The following is a 16,493-nucleotide window of genomic DNA, read 5'->3' as shown; positions in this document are numbered from 1 at the left end:
ACCCCCTTATAACGCACAATTCTGACGTGAACACCTATATTTAATACCGGTTTAACTTTTTTAATAGTAGCGTAATAACCGTAGATATTTTTCCAAATGGCTAAAGAGTTCTCTTTTGTCACATCGACGGGTGCCGCCTTATAGTTCTGTGGTATGTGCGGTTATAACTATACACCAGGTCTTGTAACTTGTCGATGTACCTGTACGTGTTTTGTTCTCTAAGATAGCGCCACATTTTAGTTTTCAGCGTTCTATTAAAACGTTCGACCAACGCTGCCTTAACAGCATTTGTATTTAAAAAATGATGTATTTTATAGGTTTCACAAAGACGCCTCATAGGTTTGTTTATAAACTCACGGCCCCGATCAGTCTGGAGCTTTCTGGGGGTTCAACCGCTTAACTTAAATATCTGATCAAAAGCGGAAGCCACTGTAGCGCCGGACTTATTTGAAGGCCCGACACCCAAGCATATTTAGATAGAATATCAACGACCGTCAGCAGGTATTTTACACCATTATTTTCTTTAGAAAAATCTATCATCGACACAAGATCTGCCTGCCATTGAGCATCTATATCAGACACCATAACCTTGTTTCTTGTAAAGGATTTTTTAACAGGTTTGTACAATGTGTAAGTATCCTCGTTGCTCAACCAGTTTTTTACAGAGTCTTTTCTTATTCCAAATTTCCGGACTTCTCTGAATAAGGATTCTATGCCCCCATAAGAGCCGACAGCTTTTGGCGTGTAGTACTGTTTTCTCAATATTTTGGCATTTGCAGGCATTTTAGCAGCGCTTTAAGCAGTGTCTACTCAATAACGCGTCCTAACTGTTTATACAATTTTAAATAATCAAGCTATTATATTTATTGTAAAAAGAAAAAACTGACTACATTTTATTTAAAACAGTTTATGTATAGTAAATAAAACATTATAAGACATTACACACAAATAAATTTTATATACATGCAAAGTAAAAATGTATGTAAAACAAATAAAAACATTATAAGATGTTTAATACAAAGAAAGTTTTTCACGATCAATAATCCGACTATACGCGACACCGCCCAAACGCCTTCTGGCCCCACCACGGCGACACCTGACAATAATGACAACTAGTTTAAGTGTATTACCGGCTATGCACTCCGCGTTACTCTGTAAAACGTTAGCGATATTGTCCGAAAAATGTTTCGGCTCTAAATCCATCTCTAGAATATCTATTAGAAAAAATCTAATTAAACATTTCGCCGCCGTCTAAACGCAATTGTATGAAATCACCCAGATCGGCGTCCCGTAAAACCCTATCTAACAATGTCTGTATAGAAGCGTGTATTGCATCAAGAGCGTCAACAAATGAGCGAATGTATTCGAGGTTAGCGAATCTGAAGTGTTCCGTGCACATTGTACTATTAAAATTCGCTAAGTCACGCTGTTGATGGTATACACGTTCTAGATAAACGGATCTAACGTTTTGTGTTTCAGATCCCCATAACAGTGCCATCCAGAGACCCTAATAAGAGCCACCCACAGATCCCCCATAAGTGTCACCCACAGATCCCCCATAAGTGTCACCCACAGATCCCCCATAACAGTGCGTCACCCACAGATCCCCCATAGCAGTTCGCCATCCACAGATCCCACATAACAGTGCGCCATCCACAGATCCCACATAACAGTGCGCCATCCACAGAGCACAATTAGTTCAAAACCCACCAAAAGCACACCTATTACGTCTTATGGGCCGGTGCGTCTTATAGGGCAAAAAATACGGTAGATATGTAGATAGAAATATGGATAGATAAATAGATAGATAAATTGATAGAATTTAGATAGATGGGGTATATGGCTGTATAGATACATAGATAGATAACAGATAGATGGATAGATAGACTATAGATAGGTAGATAGAAAGATAGATAGATATGTCATTATGACTTTTATAAAAAATTTAAAGACAAACAGCAAGATGTAAGTATTAAGAACTTCAAGCGCGCTAATTAAAGCAGCGTGCCTCGTAATATTAACTTACGGGCATCAGGGCAGCGGATAATCGGCATTGCTGGATTTTCAGACCGCCAACTGTCGTGGGCGCTGGTGCCCGGCTCTGGTGGTTCTGGGAATGAAGCAGTTCTGTTGACACTTGCGCCACTACCAGGCATCTGAAAAACTTTAAATTACAAGGTTTGATTAAACAGCATTGTTTATATACGCTTAAAAGTTATAGACATTGTAGAGGGAGCCTTACCCGTTGTGTTAGATTTCTTTGACACTGCTTTGGTGACACCGGTCTTTTCAGCGCTGCATTTAAAAAAAGCATTAGACTTATAGACATTGTTTAAAATATATTACACCAACAATGCGTTTTGGTCCTTACGCTCTTTGCCCCGCTTGCGACGCTTTTGTAGGGTATCATCGGCAAGTGTCGTGATGTCATCAATTGTATACACTTTTCTTTTCAGCGCTGCGTTTTAAAAAGTGTATTAGAAATACAGATAATGTTTAAAACAGACAACATCAAAGACGTTGATCGAGCCTTACGTGTTCTGGCTAGCCGGGTCGTCTGTTTCATTTCAGGTCGGCCTGGGGTTGGGAGATCTAAAGGAGAACGATCCGGCGCGAGTTATCGATCATCAGAATTGTTGTTGCTAGTAACTTCAATGTTCTGTATTTTCAGTATCAACCTCTCCGTTCACAATTCTTAAAATGTCTCGGATTTGATCGTCTGTAATAAACGTGTATGAAATATAACTAGCGCTAAAACTATATATGTAATAAAAGCATAAGATGGTTATACTTACCGACCAGGCAAGGAGTCGTCGGATTGTAATCAGGTTCGCTTGAAATGTCAGTATGAGCTATCGTCATACTGTGCGACTCGTCTGAAAGCAATTGTGCCCCACCACCGCTAATGTACGAATCATAAAAATCATTAGCCGCAATAAGCAGCTGCGCGTCAGGTATAATGTCATCTCCCCATAAATTTTGGTAAGAATCCATCTAAACAAATTGTATATTGTTAGTTAAATATAGCAACATTTGTATGCTGTAAAAGAAAGACATTTAGTTAGTGAAGCATTGCGCCCTATAAATAAGCACAGTTACATAGATACAGATAACATGAGTCATATTCAATAAATAATGAAAGATTTAAAAGCGTAACAGACAAATGGTGCTTACCTTTTGAAGTGTTTTATGTCTTGGTGGCCTATGCTGGTCCTTGCATACGTATCTCTGTGCTGGCAATGCACAGAATGGGCCCTGTTTATATAGGAGGGCCCTGTTGTAAACTATACCATGTGGTAACGATTTGCATATTAATTTGTTGATGTAGCTCAAATAGTTAGATTATGTTTTATAAAAATTTATATGTTTATTATAGGCCTTTTTTATGTCAGAATCTTAATTTTATATCAAAAGCTTATAAAATTTTATAAATGGGCTTATCAAAAAGATTTTATCAAAATTAAACTTATTAAACTGTATAAATTGATATAAATTCATATCAAAGTGGGTGGCTTTTTATATCAAACGCTTATCAAATGTTATAAATGCCTTTATCAAATGTTATTAAATCACAGAATCTATTTATAAAGCCGCAATGAAATATTTCCTGGCGACTTTATGAAGTTTTATATAAAAATTCTAAGACTATAAGGCATCAAAACAGACAAATACAAGACGCCGTTAGTACGGGCTGCGGGCATTACTGTACAATTTATATGTTTATTATAGGCCTGTAAGATTTTATAAGGGGAATAAAATCAATGACAAGAATACAGCCTGTGGTATGTCCAGACAGATGTCATGACCATGGCCGTAGAAAGTCTAAACAGATGTTCTTTTGATGTCCAGGACTGATGTCATGACCCTGTAAAACACATCCTGTGACGTGTCAGATATACCAATCAGATATATCAATAATCTGTCATACTTTTAAGCACATAATCGAAACCATTTGCTAAAGTCATGCTATAAACAGCGGTGCTTTTGATGTCTATGACAGAGGTCACGACCTTGTAGAATACATCCTGTGACGTGTCAGAGAAAGTCTTGATTTAAACAGATGTGCTTTTGCGTTCATTTGTAAACTGAAGGATATTAGCAGGAATCTGAGAAGTGATAAGCAATATAAACTTAATATCAAGAAATAAAAATTTAATACCAAGCAATATAAAAGGGGGCGTGGTACCTGTCACTTTGCAGTTTGACGAAACATATACCCTCTTACTACTACTGCAATACATATGCTATGAGGATAACTATGGCGACTTCGACAATCGTTTGAAAAATTCCCATGAACCACCCTCCCAAAGTTTTGAACCAGTTAGCAGGGTTGAGGGAGGAAAAGGTGCCTCCCCACCATGAGTCTTTGTCTGCACTATTTTCCTGTAACCATTTGTCTCTCATGGTTTTCACCTTTTCTATTCCAGCTTTTACCTGTAGGTTATCTTGGGGATCTATATAATGGCAACAAGCAGGTCCTACAACTTGACACATAACTCCCTCCTTTGCTGTCAGGTAGTCTAAAACTAAGGTGTGCTGATTGGTGACAATGATTATCTGATTCTGGACAATGTTAGAGGTGTTAACACCTCCCATATCTGATAAACTAAATAATCAGTTGCAACCATGGGGTACAAGAACAAGGTACTAAAAACCTTTTTTGGAGATGCTCATCTCTACTACGTGAGGTTTACCATTTGGTCTGGGTGTATTGTCCTTGACTCTCCGATACAGAGTATGTTTAGGTACAGCCTATGTTTAGATACACTGCACCAGGCTGTTCGGGTTAGAGTCATTGCAACCGAATTTGTTATGAGGACTAAAAGACATACCTATCCACTGTATTTGCAAACAATAGCAGTGTGTCCAACTTAAAAAGCATGACACATTGCACCACATGTTCTCGTTCCAGGGGGTAGAGCTATAATTAACTGGTGGCCGTGATCGGTTTACCATGAACCAGGGGGGCCTGGCCCATCCTGCGGATAAGGGTGCTTCCCTGTCTCTAGTTTTAGACTTAACCTGCTTCATTCCTGAGAAAAAGATAGTACAGTTGGCCAGTTCAGTCAATTCAGAAAAATTGAGGGGCACAGCGAAATATGGCATACTGGCTGAACTCACAGGACTGTGAGTAGAGATCCAACAGTCGCTCAATTTTTGCAATGTCATTTAATCCTTCAAACAGCACCTGATGGTGCCGTATTAAAGCATTGTCCCATTCATCATTCAGTGGACGAAACACTGCTGACACGCTCAGGGTCAGAGCCACTGTCAGCAGGAGGATCTTCATCCTGTGGTTCCAAGATTTTCTTGCAGTGAGAAGCGTGTATCCAGTTGGGTTTTCCTTCAACCTTTACAGCGGTGTGGGTGGTCAACAGTACTTGAAAGGGACCATCGAATCTTGGATCTAGTCCTTTTCTCACATGCCTCTTTATCACCACCCAGTCTCTGGGCTGCAAGCTCTAAGTTCCTTCTACTGAGTCAGGATCTAGAAGTGAAGCAAACACCTGTTTATGTGTCTGTTCTAGCCTTTTTGTGAGGGCCTGGGTATACCCAGTGAGATTGTCATTGTTCATCTGTAACTGCTGGGGGAAGTACAACCCAACCCTGGGAGCGCACCCAAACAAAATCTCAAAAGGAGACAGTCCTGTTTTTCGGTTGCGAGTGGTCCTAACAGAATATAGGGCGAGGGGCAGGCCAAGGTTTTTGGGTTTCCTGCATGGCTTTCTGGATCTTTAACTTCAATGTGCCGTTGAGGCTTTCAACTCGGCCGCTGCTTTGGGATGGTAGGCTGTGTGAAACGCTTGAGTGCCCCTAGCGCCTGCATGAAATTACTTCTCCTGTGAAATGGGACCCCCTGTCTGACTCAATGACTTCAGGAACACCGTACCTGCATATCAGTTCACGGACCAATTTCTTGGCAGTATTCTTTGCATTTGCCTTTGCTACTGGGAATGCTTCCGGCCATCCTGAAAAGAGACCTTAGGTAGCTGTATGTGGTCTATCTGCAATCTCTGAAAGGGGTTAAATGGCCTTGGGGTGTGCTTGCTTGGAGTCTTCACCACTTGACTAGGATTATTCAATGCACATATCATGCACCCTTCTACAAACAGAGCTGCTACTGTGGAAAACCCTGGTGCAATCCAACCAGCATTAACAACAATTACCATAGCACCTTTAGACAGATGGGTAGGCCCATGGGCCTCCTGTGCCATAGCAGGATACATTGGACGAGGTAAACAAGTCCTTTCTTTGTTTCTCCAGATTCCTTGTTCATCAACCTTGGACCCGTGCTTTGCCCAAAGTTCTTTTTCCTCAGGAGGGGCTTGATCAGTCATTTTCTGGAGCATACTTACAGACACGTCTTCAGGCTTTTTACTGGGGTGGGGACAATCTTTACGGGCTGTAGTGCGGCTTGTTTGGCCACTTTGTCAGCTCGATCGTTACGTTTTGCCTCCACCGTGGTGTGCCTGGTTTGCGCCTTGACCTTGATGATGACAACAGAGAGTTCAAAAGTTCTAGTACAGAGTCTTTATTCTTTATAGGCTGGTCTGATGTTCGGAAGTCCCTGGCCCACCAAATAGGTCCATAGTCATGTGAAATATCAAAAGCATATCTTGAGTCTGTGTAGATGTTCACCTTCTTCCCCTTGGCCATTTTACACATCTCAGTGAGTGCCTTCAACTCTGCCTCTTGTGCGGATATATGAGGTAGGAGTGGTTCAGCTGTACCTACCTCGTGCTGTGTGACCTCTGAATATCCATTATGGAACCGGCCATCCTCCTCCATGAACCTGCTTCAATTTACAAAATACTCAAAGTCAGGATTAGAAAGAGGTTTTTCATGAACGTGTTCAAAACCAGACTTTTCCTGCTGCATTAATTGTATGCAATCATGAGGGTCATGTTCAACAAGATCAGTTAATAGTTCTGATACACCTCCCTCCCCCATTTCTGAATCTGTAATCGGTAACAGAGTAGCAGGATTCAGAGTAGTATGTTTGAATGAGATGTTTGCAGGCATGAGTGCACACTGTAGTCTCAGTTGTCTGGCCATGGAGATATGTTTTGGTTTCACTTGAGTGTGAATGGCTTTAATGTCATGAGGAGTTTGAACAGTTACAGGGTAGTCCAGAACAATTTCAGAAAATTTTTCAATCATGGCTTGCACTGCCGCTACTGCGGCACCTCTGGCAACAGAATTGAGACAAGCAGAAATATAGGCAATGGGGCATTGCCGATCTCTGTGTTTCTGAGTCAGTACAGCAGTGCTATACCCCTGCATTTCAGAACAAAACAAACAGAAAGGTTTATCATATTTTGGAATGCCTAGAGCGGGGGCAGACAGTATGCACAGTTTCAAAGTATGAAAGTTATTAACAGATTCTTCTGTAAGATGAAAGGGATCAGAAGACAAACAGTCATAGAGGGGCTGCATTAACACAGATGCGTGCCGTATCCAGGGACGGCAGTATGAGACAAGACCCAAAAATACTCTCAAGTTCTGTGCTCCTTTGGGCACCTGTATCTTTTCCACTGCCTCTTTTCGTTCAGGGGTGAGGTGCCGGGCACCGTGTAACAGGCAGTGTCCAAAAAATATTGCCTTGTCTTTACAAAACTGCAGTTTATGCCTAGAAGCGTTACACCCATTTTCTTGGAGAAAAATTAGGAGTAACAGAGTGGCGGCTTGACAGCTGGTCTCCGTTTCAGCACACAAAAGTAAGTCATCGACATATTGCAATAAGACCACAGTTCCAGGAGGGAACCAGCTGGACAGACTGTAGGGCCTGACTGTACATGGTGGGCGAGTTCTGGGCCCCCTGGGGTAAAACAGTCCATGTATACTGGTTCCCCTTGAAAGTGAAAGAAAAAAGATACTGACAATCTGTATGCAGAGGTACACTGAAAAATGCATTTGCCGGGTCAATCACAGTGAAACAGGTAGCTGTGGACGGAACTTGGGATAGCAGAGTGTGCAGATTGGGCACTATTTGGGTTTGTAGGACTGTGAGTTTGTTGACCTCTCGAAGATCATGGACCATTCGATAAGTGACTGGCTGACCCTTAAGGTCCTTCTTCTTCACTAGAAATAGGGGAGTGTTTGCCGGGGACACAGTCTTGATGAGAACACCTGCTCAGAGAAAATCATCTATTTGGCTGGATACTACTATTTCCTGAGCGTGACTCAATGGGTACTGTTTAACTTGCAGGGGTTGACACCCGGGCTTTAGAGACACCATCACAGGGGACACAGGTAATTTGCCTATGTCCATCTTTTAGGTGGTCCAAAGGCTCTTGGGGACCTGGCTGAGCAGACTCTTTACAGATTCTGTCCAATCAGGAAGATTTAATTTAGCCACCATTATAGAAGCCATTATTGGGCAGAGAACTTCTTCTGGGACTCCAAAGTCTACGTGACTAGTCCCATCTGGGTGTAGATGGATACTGGCCCCGAGAGCTTGAAGTACATCAGTTCCCAGAATAGGTTCAGGGAGATCATCCTTTACCAAAATTTGAGTGATAACAGTACTGTCTTTGATTTTTAGTTTGACTGGTTCAGACTCATGGACAAACACGGTTTCCCCAGAGAAACCCATGGCTAGGACGTGGTATGGACTTTGTTGATAGGGTTTTAAAAAGTTCTGGTCAACGACTGTTTTGGCTGCCTCTGTGTCGACCAGGAATGGTACTGCCTTAATATTTCCTAGGGATACGTATTTGGGGGCTAAGAACAGTCACAGGGCTACCAGTATCCTTGTCTGAAGACAGTGGTGATTGTGGACTAAATTGGCCACCGTTGTCTGTAGGTTTCCTGGAAGCCCTGCAATCTCTCTTCTTGTGACCTGGTTCGCTGCAATTGTAACATTTAAAATCACGTTTAGGTTTGGGACCGGTGCCCTTCCCCATGTATTTAACCAAAGTAGGCTTTTTCTTCATGTCTAGTTCTAACCCTTTGGCTGCAGCAATTAATTGGGTTAAAGGGGGGTCACAAGCCATTCAGGTTTACAAGCTTTCAGCTTAGCCTGGAAGGTGGGTCGAAGCCCCTCCATGAATGCACATGTCAACAGTTTTTCTCCCATGTTTCCAGCTTGATCCCAACCCATGTCAGTCCAGATAGTCCTTAGTCCTGCAGCATAAGTCTCTACAGTCTCCTGAGCACCCTGAACTACGTCTTTAAGACTTCGGGAACTTTCTTCCTCCCTTGTACATGCCCATTCTGTAAAAACCCTGACAAATTCAGTCCCAGACTGTAAAGTCTTGACCCAGTCTCTAGTCATAATATCCATGGGGACATTTTTGTGTTCGATCTTATAGTCATTCACCATTTGATGTTGTGACTCGCCCATTTTCTTCATAAGTCACCTTTATCTGTTGGAGAGTCCTATAAGTAGGCATAGGTCTATCATCAAAGGGTCGGGCAGTCAGGTCAAAAGTCTGAGTTGGTCTTTCTGACTCCAGGGGTGGTTCTCAGTCACACTGGCATGAAGAAATTCAGGTTCCTGATTGCGACTGGTTGCTTCAATGACCTGTCCGGGTGATCCTGAGGTTGTATCAGGTCCTCTTCCCATCGTCCCCTGTTGTCCTGTTGTGGGTCTGGGTAGTGTCACGGATGGTGTACAGGAAACAAGACAATACCATATAACAATGTCTCTCTGGATCCACAACTAAGGAACAAAGGGAGACCCCTGCAATAGACCTGCCGCTCTCCCTCACTGCTCAGCCTATGCGAACACCCCAAAGGTGGATGGACGCATATCCACGTTCCTCGGCTATCTATTACCTGAAGACCCTACAATAGTGAGGGGACACGACCACCGGCTCCCTACACTGACACGGAGGGAGTCAGGGTCACCTGGATCCAGAAAAGAGAAAATCATAAATACATAAACAGCACTTAACTTGCAGACGACTGACGACTGGGAACAGCATGCACACACACTCCAGGAAGTTGTATCAGCCGCACACTACTGCATTATGGGGAGGAATTTAAAGGGAAGCAATCAGTCCGACTGCATGACAGCTGAGATAGACTAACGAGATGAGAAACTAAACCAAAACAAAGAAATTCAAGGAGGAGGATCTGAAAAGCTCCTGTGAGCGCTTCTCAACTGTCTGGCTGTGACAGTAACCCTCCCTCTAGGAGTGGACTCCGGACACTCAGAGCCCACCTTCTCAGGATGGGACCTATGGAAAGCCCTGATGAGACGAGAGGCCTTAATGTCCGTCACTGGGACCAACATCCTCTCCTCAGGACCATAACCCTCCCAATGAACGAGGTACTGGAGGGAACCGCGGACAAGACGAGAATCCACAATCCTAGAGACCTGAAATTCAAGATTTCCATCAACCATAATCGGAGGAGGAGGCAAAGGCGAGGGTACAATAGGTTGAACATAAGGTTTCAATAAGGACTTATGAAAAACATTATGAATCTTCCAAGTCTGAGGAAGATCAAGACGGTAGGCAACAGGATTGATGACAGACAGGATCTTGTAAGGCCCAATAAACCTAGGACCCAACTTCCAGGAGGGAACCTTCAATTTGATATTCTTGGTAGACAACCACACCAGATCACCAACATTCAGGTCCGGACCAGGCACACGTCTCTTATCCGCCACACGCTTATATCTCTCACTCATGCTCTTTAGATATTCCTGAATCTTTTGCCAAATAGATGACAAAGACGAGGAGAATCTGTCCTCATCAGGCAAACCAGAAGAGCCCTCTCCCGAGAAAGTCCCAAACTGCGGATGAAACCCATATGCACCAAAAAATGGTGACTTATCAGAGGACTCCTGACGACGGTTATTTAAAGCAAACTTAGCAAGGGACAAAAAAGAACACCAATCCTCCTGATTCTCCGCCACAAAACAGCGCAGATATGTCTCCAGATTCTGATTGACGCGCTCTGTCTGGCCATTCGACTGCGGATGGAAAGCAGAAGAGAATGACAACCGAACCCCCAAGCGAGAACAGAAAGCCTTCCAGAATCTGGAAACAAACTGCGTGCCCCTATCAGAGACTATGTCTGAAGGAATCCCATGCAATTTGACAATGTGGTCAATAAATGCCTGCGCCAGCGTCTTAGCATTGGGCAAACCAGGAAAAGGGATAAAATGCACCATTTTGCTAAAACAGTCCACCACCACCAGAATCACAGACTTCCCCGAGGAACGAGGCAAGTCCGTTATGAAGTCCATGGACAGATGTGTCCAAGGACGGGAAGGAATGGGCAAAGGAAGGAGAGGACCTGATGGCCGTGAATGAGGGACCTTGGCACGAGCGCAAGTCTCGCAAGCTGCCACAAAACCCTCAACCGACTTACGAAGCGCAGGCCACCAGAATCTCCGAGCAATGAGATCCAGTGTGGCTCTTGCCCCCGAGTGCCCAGCAAGGACCGTATCGTGGTGTTCTTTAAAAATCTTGTGTCTCAAAGCGAGAGGCACAAACAACCTCCCAGGAGGACAAAGATCAGGAGCTTCTGACTGGGCTGCCTGCACCTCTGCCTCCAATTCAGGAAAAAGAGCAGAGACCACCACACCTTCAGCCAAAATGGGACCCGGGTCTTCAAAATTCCCACCTCCCGGAAAACAACGTGATAGGGCATCTGCCTTCACATTCTTAACCCCAGGGCGGAACGTAACAACAAAATTAAACCTTGAAAAGAACAAAGACCATCTGGCCTGTCTCGGGTTCAGACGCTTGGCTGACTCCAAGTAGGCCAGATTTTTATGGTCAGTAAACACGGTAATAGGGTGTCTGGCTCCCTCTAGCCAATGGCGCCATTCCTCAAAAGCCAACTTGATGGCCAACAATTCCCTATCTCCCACATCATAATTTCTCTCTGCGGAGGAGAGTTTCTTTGAGAAAAAGGCACACGGTTGCCATTTGGCAGGAGAGGAACCCTGAGACAAGACCGCACCCACCCCTACCTCAGAAGCATCAACCTCAACTATGAAGGGTAACGAAATATCAGGTTGTACTAGGATGGGAGCGGAAGCAAAACTCTCCTTGATATTAGAAAAGGCCTTACGCGCCTCTACCGACCAGGAAGAAAAATCTACCCCCTTTCTGGTCATATCAGTGAGTGGTTTAACAACAGAGGAATAATTCAAAATAAATTTCCTGTAATAATTAGCAAAGCCCAAAAAACGCATCAGCGCTTTCTGATTCTCAGGAAGCTCCCACTCAAGCACAGCGCGGACCTTCTCGGGGTCCATGCGAAAACCAGAAGCGGAGACAAGAAACCCCAGAAATTGGATCTCTGGAACCGCAAACACACATTTTTCCAGTTTCGCGTATAATTTATTCTCCCACAGGATGAGCAAGACCTGACGTAAGTGTTCCTTATGAGTCTTGAAATCAGGAGAAAAAATCAAAATGTCATCCAAATACACTAATACAAATTTTCCCATTAAATGATAAAAAATGCTGTTGACGAAATGCTGAAAAACGGCTGGGGCATTCATCAAACCAAAAGGCATAACCAAATTCTCAAAATGGCCCTCAGGGGTATTGAAAGCCGTCTTCCATTCGTCTCCTTCTCTGACCCTAACCAGGTTGTATGCCCCTCTTAGGTCTAATTTGGAAAAGACTTTAGCCCCAACAACCTGGTTAAACAGGTCCGGGATCAGAGGAAGCGGATAAGGATCACGAATAGTGATACTGTTCAGCTCCCTGAAATCCAGACAAGGTCTTAAAGAACCATCTTTTTTCTTAACAAAGAAAAAACCAGCGGCAACAGGTGACTTCGAGGGTCGTATGTGTCCTTTTCTCAGACTCTCAGAGATATACGCACGCATAGCGACCCTCTCAGGTTGGGAGAGATTGTATAAACGAGATTTAGGCAGCTTGGCGCCTGGGATGAGATTAATAGGGCAATCATACTCCCTGTGCGGAGGTAAACCCTGAACTCCACTCTCAGAGAAGACATCCAAAAATTCAGAGAGGAAAGGTGGTACAGTCTTAGTAGAAACCTCAGAAACAGATGTTATGAGGCAATTCTCTCTGCAAAAGTTACTCCAACCATTTATTTGCCTCGCTTGCCAATCAATGGTGGGGTTATGTTTAGTGAGCCAGGGTAGCCCCAACACTAGAGGAGTAGGCAAACCGCTAAGGACGAAACATGACACATCCTCAACATGAGCATCACTCACAATTAAACGGATATTGTGAACTATGCCCTTTAATGATTTCTGAGAAAGTGGAGCTGAATCAATAGCAAAAACAGGAATATCTTTTCCCAAAGTGCATACCTGGAAACCATGAGTTATTGCAAATTGATTATCAATGAGGTTGACAGCTGCTCCACTATCCACAAAAATCTCACAAAAAATGCTCTTGCTCTCTAGCGCCACCCTAGCAGGCAGGACAAAACGGGAACTACAAGCAAAAGGGAAACCTTCAATTTCCACCTCAACCCTGCCAATAGTAACAGACGGAACTTTTTTAAAAGATTTTTTCCTTTTTGTCTCTTTATTACTCCCAGAAAACTGCCTGAATCTCCTAGAGGGACAAACATTTGCCAGATGATTTATACCTCCACAACAAAAACAAACCCTCCCCTGCGGGCTGAATCTTCTATTGTCAGAGGCAATCAACCCCAGCTGCATGGGCTCCTGCTCAGAAGGGGCTGACAGCGACTGAGACCCCGGTGCACAGAATGAGACCGCTGTACTGTCCCGGGACTGAGTATGACAGGAAGGAGAGATCTCTCCTCTCTCTCTAAGACGCCTGTCAATACGAACAGCCTGAGACATAGCAGAATCCAAGGAGGTAGGTCTTTCATGAAAGGCAAATGCATCTCTCAATCCCTCTGAAAGACCATAGCAAAATTGACTTCGGAGTGCAGCATCATTCCAACCCATATCTGCTGCCCATCTCCGAAATTCTGAGCAGTATATCTCTGCGGATTGTTTACCCTGGCATAACAGACGTAGTCTAGACTCAGCCAGAGCAATACGATCCGGATCATCATATATCTGACCCAGGGCTAAAAAGAATTCATCCACTGAACGGAGGGGCCGTGCCCCCTCCGGCAGCGAAAAGGCCCAGGACTGAGCGTTACCCCTGAGCAGCGATATAATGATCCCCACCCTCCGTTCTTCATCACCAGAAGAATGGGGAAGGCGAAAATGGAGTTTGCAAGCCTCTCTAAAACGCACAAAATTCTCACTACCCCCGGAGAACGTATCCGGGAGCGAAATCTTAGGCTCAGCACAAACTCCATGAACGCAAGCTGAACCGGTCACTTGAAACTGAGAAAAGGTCTTACGGAGATCAGCTACCTCCAAAGCAAGACCCTGAAAGCGTTCAGCCAAAAGTGAAACCGGATCCATGCTTGAGACGGTTTTGGCGGCTGATAATGTCACGGATGGTGTACAGGAAACAAGACAATACCATATAACAATGTCTCTCTGGATCCACAACTAAGGAACAAAGGGAGACCCCTGCAATAGACCTGCCGCTCTCCCTCACTGCTCAGCCTATGCGAACACCCCAAAGGTGGATGGACGCATATCCACGTTCCTCGGCTATTACCTGAAGACCCTACAATAGTGAGGGGACACGACCACCGGCTCCCTACACTGACACGGAGGGAGTCAGGGTCACCTGGATCCAGAAAAGAGAAAATCATAAATACATAAACAGCACTTAACTTGCAGACGACTGACGACTGGGAACAGCATGCACACACACTCCAGGAAGTTGTATCAGCCGCACACTACTGCATTATGGGGAGGAATTTAAAGGGAAGCAATCAATCCGACTGCATGACAGCTGAGATAGACTAACGAGATAAGAAACTAAACCAAAACAAAGAAATTCAAGGAGGAGGATCTGAAAAGCTCCTGTGAGCGCTTCTCAACTGTCTGGCTGTGACAGGTAGGAGTCTTGTCTTAGACAGAACAGGGTAGAGTCCTACAGCTCTGTGGGGTCAGGGGGCACCACAGGCTCGGCACGCATTGGCCCAGTCTGGATTCTGATTGCCATAGACATTACAAGTTCATCCCTTCGGTCCATTCTCTATTGGAGGTCTAGGGGCAGTTGGATATGGGGGGAGGTCGCTCATCAGCGTCATTGTCTTTTGATTTCTGAGTACTGTATGCAACTGACTATTTCTCCTTGCCACCCCTCAGTTTCAACTTCCCCTGCCACTATAAGCCAAGTATTAACTACTTCTTCACATCCATGATCCTTTACCCAACCACAATGTGTCCTTCTGAATTTTTCCCAAGTATCCACATTCAAATTTCCATCCTTCTTTCCTACCTTCTTCAACACCCTGTTAATATTTTTCAAACCTTCTTTTCCTTCCCTCTCTTCGACTAAAGTCTTAGCTGTTTTGTTACCCTATGGTATACTAAAAATTGTTCCCCATTTTGTATGTCAATATTTTTCCACAGAAAGTTAAACAATTATTCAGACGTCTATTTTCCCTCAGTTTCCTCAGAATTTACCCACTATATTTACCTAGTGTATTCTGTTACTGAGTTTCTTAACCAATCAAAACCTCACAAACCGGACATTGGAGTCCAAGGACTAGGATTACCCTTCCTGTAATTCTTCAAGATTTTCCACATACAATAAAGAACAAATAAGGCATATGCCAATACTCCCAAAACTAAACCAAATACTTACCAATTGAAACTGTCCATCTCTTAGGTCTCAAAATCTAACAGTCATTTTCAGGTTCTTACCAAAAATAGGCATAACTATAAAAGGACTTATACGTACATTTAATCACCAGATCCTCGAACCGGACAAACCACTCAGGGAGACACAGATATAGTGCAAGATAAAGTCTCTTACCTTTTAGCGCTATTTCTTATATCTGCAAATCCTGGACCGGAACGTCCAATTTGTCAGAGACCAGATGATGTGTTCTTTAGTTGAGCCCCACGTTGGGTGCCAAAATTTTGTTAGGGAAATATCCCTTCACCCTATGATTGTTGGAATCCAAATTAAAAAGGATACGAGCGCTCGGGGAAACTGACACATACATTGGATGTAGCATCAGATTTCTCTTTATTTCAAAGACAAGCTCACAATATATAGGTTCTAAAAAGAAAAACCATCACATGACAAACATGACATTTGCGGTTGTAAGATATAGATCATACGACCAAATGTATGCTTCCATTCCTCTCTCCCCCCCCACCGCACTTCCTGAGACTCAGACTGATACCTCTGCTAGAGAGGAACTGTGGGGAGCAGGGGTGGGGGGGGGGTGCGATCAACACACATAAACTGACTTTTTGACCTTGTTTTTAGACATTATTATCTGCATATGACCTCTTCTATTTAACCCTGTAAGCTCCATTTAATACACTCACCTCCATCTCCCACAATATATATATATTTTTGTTTTACTGAATTGTATGGAATATTAAACATTGCCATTCGAAAATACATGTCCTGCAAAAAACAAGCAGTTATATGGCTAAGTAAATGGAAAAAAATGACTTGGAAGGCAGGGAGTAAAAAAACGAA

The sequence above is a fragment of the Bufo bufo genome, chromosome 1 (genome assembly GCF_905171765.1).
Source record: "Bufo bufo chromosome 1, aBufBuf1.1, whole genome shotgun sequence".
Classification (NCBI taxonomy): domain Eukaryota; kingdom Metazoa; phylum Chordata; class Amphibia; order Anura; family Bufonidae; genus Bufo; species Bufo bufo.
The sequence above is the reverse complement of the archived record's forward strand: the minus strand, read 5'-3'. Positions refer to the sequence as shown.